Source organism: Eutrema salsugineum, unplaced genomic scaffold (genome assembly GCF_000478725.1).
Source record: "Eutrema salsugineum unplaced genomic scaffold, Eutsalg1_0 scaffold_2, whole genome shotgun sequence".
In the NCBI taxonomy this organism is placed as follows: domain Eukaryota; kingdom Viridiplantae; phylum Streptophyta; class Magnoliopsida; order Brassicales; family Brassicaceae; genus Eutrema; species Eutrema salsugineum.
Genome location: NW_006256829.1, coordinates 17,064,933 through 17,070,866, shown reverse-complemented (window position 1 = coordinate 17,070,866; position 5,934 = coordinate 17,064,933). Strand labels below are relative to the sequence as shown.

At 39.0% G+C, this 5,934-nt stretch overlaps 1 non-coding gene across 1 annotated transcript; it reads left to right on the top strand.

The window, feature by feature from the left end:
- Nucleotides 1–2,436: 2,436 nt before the first annotated feature.
- LOC112086964 lies at nucleotides 2,437–2,543 on the top strand. Its single transcript, XR_002899813.1, has one exon. It is a non-coding gene; the product is annotated as a small nucleolar RNA R71 (small nucleolar RNA).
- The last annotated feature ends 3,391 nt before the right edge of the window (nucleotides 2,544–5,934 follow it).

Here is a 5,934-nt window from a genome sequence, read left to right as displayed (position 1 = left end):
CCTAGTTGCTGCATTCAGTTTCCAGTAATCGATGCACATACGATGTCCAGTTACTATTCTTGTAGCGATCATGTCATCTTTATCATTTTTAATGACAGTGACTCATCCTTTCTTTGGAACAACATGAACTGGGCTAACCCAAGTGCTATCTGAGATAGGAAAGATTATTCCAGCTTCTAAAAGCTTCATAATCTCCTTCTTGACAACATCCATGAGATTAGGGTTCAGTCTCCTTTGACTTTCGATTGAGTTTTTAGCATTATCCTCTAGATTTATCTTGTGCATACAAAGATCTGGGGAGATTCCAGGTATGTCATCAAGTGAATATCCTAAGGCTTTTCTATGCTTTTTCAGCTCAGTCAACAGCATTGTGGTTTCTTCTTCCGTTAAACCAGAGTTTATTTTGACAGGATAAGTAGAATTTGGTCCAAGGAAAGCGTACTTAAGTCCGACGGGAAGAAGTTTAAGCTCGACTTTAGGGGCTTTAAGCTCGCTCCAAGGATCATTAATTGCTGCAGCAGTGTCTTTAGGAGGTGTAGGAATGTTTGTTTGGTCCTTAAGATCTAGATAGTGTAGAGGTTTCCCATAAGTTTCGGATTTATCAAGCATACGTGCGCACTCACTCGAAATTTCTTCAAGGAAATTGCGTTCATCTTTTGCGGGTGAAAGCGTGACACTTAAAGGGTCGTCTAGAAGCAGATATTCATCGACTTCCTCAATAATTCCGTCTAACTCATCAACCCAACAAATTTTGCCATCCAAAGTTGGTTTATCGAAACTTTTGTTCATGTCTAACTGCATAACTAGACCGGCTAGATGAAGGTCAATTTTTCCTTCAGGAACATTGATTATGGCTCCAGCTGTAGATAGGAATGGTCGTCCAAGAATAAGTGGATCCTTAGGTTCTCTTTCTAGTTCTAGAACTACGAAATCGGTGGGTATGGAACATTTTTCGATTTCTACAGGAACATCTATTAGGATACCTACTGGTTGTCTAACAGAACGATCAGCTAATACTAAGGAGATTTTAGTGGGCTGGAAAGTGTGATGTCCTAAATGTTTTGCTACTGAAAGAGGCATCATGTTTATGCTAGAACCTAAATCACAGAGAGTACGCTCAAAAGCTACATCATTGATGGTGCATGAAAGTACGAAGCTTCCAGGATCGTTTTCCTTTTCAGGGATTCGGCTTTGCAGGATAGAAATACATTCATGGGTTATCATCATAACGCCTTCTTCAAGAGTTAAAGAATTTGTTAGAATACCCTTCATGTATTTTCTTAAAGCTGGAATCATAGCACAAGCTTCTACGAAAGGTAATCTCACATTTAATTGAGATCAACTCTTTCAGCTTATCTTTTTCTTTCTCTTTCTTAGGGGCTCTTAAGGCTCTAGGATATGGAGGTTTAGGTTTATAGACACGAGTTGGTGGAGGTTGAATCGGGTCTTCTCCAAGGATTTACCGGGATGAATCTTCTCTTACTTCTTCTCCATCCTTTTCTCCTACCACTTCTTTTTCAACATCTTCAACTGTGATTCTTTCTCTTTCTTTCTCCTTTTCCTTACCCTTTTCCTCATCTTCGGGATCTTTAGGAAATTCAGGCTCTTTGTAAGCTAATCCACTCCTAAGTGTGATAGCTTTCACATGATCGGAGGGATCTGCATCACTTGAGTTTTCGAAAGAATTTTCTTTCTATGTTTTGAGAATTAGTTTTGATCATTAGACTAAGGAGGGTGGAAAATTTTTCATTGAAATCCTTTTGTATCGCTTTTAGCTCAGATCTAAGATCACTAATCTCTTGAGACCTAGATTTTTCAAGCTCTAGAATTCTTTTGTTTAGGTTTTCAGCTTCAGAAGAGGGAAAACTAGGATATGGAACAGGATTAGATTGAATAGCCAAGATTGGTTTGGAGGTTGATGTCCAGACAAGCTCGGAAGACGGTTTCCCGCGGTCAGAAGGCTCGTGACCGCGGTGAAACAGGTCTTGGCCGCGGTCAGCATCATCACGACTGCGGTGAAAGCTTGGTTTGCCGCGGTCCGAATGAATGGACCCGCGGTGATCAGAAACGAATGGAAAATCTTGAATTTGGTAGACTTCTGCAGTGTTCATCATATCTTGATCATAAGAATCCATTGGGTTGTCCCAACCGTCTAAGTTACACGTATTGTGTACCTTATTTGGTTGTTGCAATCCAAGATGACTCATTATGTGATGGAGACACTTCATAACTTCTGAGATTTCTACTTTCTTCTCAGGAAGTGCAGAATTATCAAAGGTTACTTGATTACGGATGCTGTTTGCGAAATTTTTGATGAAAACGTGAGCATCTTCTACAGATCTAGTAGAGAAGTCTCCATTACTTGCTGTGTCGAAAGAGTGTCATAACTCTGGAGTTATACCGCGATAGAAGATACCCAGCAGGTATTCCTCGGTATATTCATGGTGTGGACAATCTCTTTAGTATTCCCTAAATCTTTCCCAAGTATCTAAAAGATCTTCATCTTCTTTTTGTTTATAAGTTCTTATCTTGTTTCTTAAGAGATTTGAACAATTTCTAGTATAAAAACGATTTAGGAAAGCAGTTCTACACGCTGCCCACGTTTTTAGTGAAGCAGGTGGCAAAGATTTTACCCATTTGCTGGCATTGTCTCTTAAAGAGAATGGGAAAAGACTACACTTGTGGTAATTCCCATTTGCTGTAATGGTTTCACATAATTCTTTGAACGTCTCGATATGGTCAATCGGGTGTTCAGAATTGTAACCATGGAATTGATTTTGTTGAACTAAATGGATATATGGTACCTTAATTTCGGTTTTGCCATCCTCTGGTAAGGCTGGTTGAATAGCTCTTCGATCTCCCATGAACTTTTCGAGTGAATCGAAACTTCCAATCAGTTCATCATCATCTTTACGTTTTGTCGATCCGATCAGCTCATTGTCATCATAGATTGGTTCTTCAAACTCATCATCATTCAGGTCATCATCGCTTGGATCATCATCCACACGATATGGTTGATCACCAATAGTCCCGGGAACATGTTCCCGATCTCTCATTGTAGAGAAACCTGAAAATTTCAAAAGAAAAAGTAAAAGTAAACAAGTGCTCTAATGGATTTAAGCTGGGATTCGCAACGAAACAAATCAAAGTCCCCGACAACGGCGCCAAAAACTTGATTGCGATTTGTAAACGGGGTATTGGTTCGTTCTCGTTTTACTAAGCTTCAGGTTTTAAATTTATAACCCCTAAATGTCTGCAAGTGCACAGATGTGCGCTGTAGTACTTAGGGTATCGATCCACAGAGACTTAGTTGTTTCAGTACGAATTCACGGCAAAGCTTAAATCAGACTAGAACTAAACAGATTTGGGTTTTGGTTTTTGGTTTTGGTTGTCACAAAATCTAAACTAGAAAGCTAAACAAGTAAAAGCAATTAAAAAAGAAAGCAGGTAAAGCAAATAAAAAGCGATTAACAAAGGCGAATTGAAGCAAGTAAATAGCGATTGAAAAGCAAATAGAATTGAAGGTTGTAAGCAATGAAAAACAAACGTTGGGGCTCAAGGGGTTTCACAGGGATTCATGGACTAGGCTATGTCGATTTTAAACAAGTGATAAAGGTAATCAACTACATATGTTTTAGAACTCGAGACACGAAAGTATGAATAGCCTACTTTTGCAGCACCAAACAATTATCTCTCGCAACCCTGATCAGTAGGTTTCCACTCTGATCCTGGAAGGGAGAAGATGCAATAGCAGAACAAGACTCATCAACATTCACAACTCAACTACAGGTAGGTTTCCACTCCTATAAAATTATTGCTCGTTTCACCCTAGTTCAGACAATCAATGAAAACTTTCGCAACATATCATATCAGATCGGCTTCTAAGTGGCCAGCAAAGAATCACGCAGTAAGATTAAAGGCAAACAAAGAACATCTAGAACATTAATAATCCTAATCTATCGATTCATAAGCAAAGACACATGAAATTCCCTTTGAACAATCCCTTTAAACCCATCTGGGTAACTACTCAAACATATTGTAACAAAGCATCATAGAGTATTGAAAGTGCAGGAAATTAAAGAAAACGGGGAAGAAGAACGAAGAACGGAGAAGCAGATGGAGGCGCGATGTCTTCCTCCAGCGGTCGCTCCTCCTTCAAAAACGGCGGCCTCCCTCTCTAGGGTTTGATTCTCACACGAAAATCTTGATCTCTCTCCCTAAGTTTGTCTCTCCTTCGATTCCCCCCTTTAGAATGACCTAAAGGGGGTATTTATAGCTTTTGGAGTGGTTCTGGACACTTAGGGCTTCAAAAATAATGAAAGGAATTGATCTGGGCTTTAATTAAGTCGTCTGGAAAGTGAACGACCAAGTTCCGCGGTCTCGGTGGCTCTTCCCGCGGGAAAACAAGTGTTGGCCGCGGTCCCGGCACATGGCTCTCTTCCGGAACTGTATTTTCTGTCATTCTTGCATCGGGAGTATGTGAAGTCTAACCGTTGGATTGTCTCCAAACCAAGTGCATTAGAAAGCTGGTTGGATCCTCTATGTTGTCTCAAATTTTGGGGGTGATCAGAAGGTGAGAAGGACTTCATCGCTTGTCATACTTCTGACGGTCTGCATTTATCCAAAATTGCTCATTTGTTCCAAATTGCATATCTTTTGCCCAAGTTTCCTGTAAAGTCTTTTGAAATTCTAAAATATTGAAAACACTTTAAAAACCATTGAAAACAGAGTTAAAACACCTGCATAAGATATAATTATGATCCATAAAGTGGTCAAAATACGGTGTTATCAGCAATACATACATATATTATCATTACGGAAAAGTAACTAATACTAACAGATACAAATGACTATCTAAACTCTAAAAAGTTCAAGGTTTGATGTAAAATTGGGCCAATTTGAAAGTTTTCCTATCATTTCAATAAATATGTGCAATCAAAAGTAAGATATATATTCATTAACCATACAATCCATTGCCAAAAATAGTTTGTCAAGCTCCATGTGTAATGGTGATAAGTTCCTCCTCAAACCATTTAAGCCCAGAAAGATTTTCCTTTTACCCTCCATACTAGTCATCCATTCCTAGTAAGGGAGTCGAAACCGTGCCATGACCCATTTATATAACATATCACGATGGTTGGTAGGAGTTAATTAAAGTTTTGGGTCGCAATGAGTTCATCTTCCTGCTCCTCACATATATCTGCTCTTCTCCAAACTTCATTCTAGAAGGACATGATTAAGAGATCATTTTCATTGTCAAAAAAATGTTTTATTCTTTGTCTTCCCAATTAGATACAAGATCCACAGAAACACTCGTAAGACTTCTTCTCCCAGTTCATATGCCTTTGCTCTCCAAAATAGATAATTTAAGTTACCATATGTAGATGATGAAGGAAATATATCTGGAGATGAAAGAATAGATGATAGAGCCCCAACTTGTCTAGCGGGTGGGCACTCAAATTGATAGTTTCCTCATCCACTCCAGATCTAGGACATTCTTGTCTCTCCCAACATGTTGTGAGTACAGATGTTGACATGTTGCCTAACATCCCTAGAAACACTACCACATAATATAGTTTTGTTTCCATGTAGTTTTTAATTTCTATACATGTGCCTTAAGTATTGTAGTACATAGTCCCTGAAAAAGGAGATCACAAGTCAAGAGAGATCGGGCCCTTGAGGCATGGTAACAAGATTTTACATATAGTTTTCAGATTTAGTCAAGGGCCAACTATAACCATCGTTCGAGACCTCCTGACTCAAACATATTGATATGAGATGTTGGTGTTTCCTAACAAGTTTTACCCTAAATAAATTAACAAGGCTGCAACTGCACAGCTGATCGGTTGAGTACTTAGGGATCGAATCCACATGGATTTGTGTGCCTAGTGTTTTCCACGATTTCTAAGTTTATGTCTAGACTAAATCGGCTTA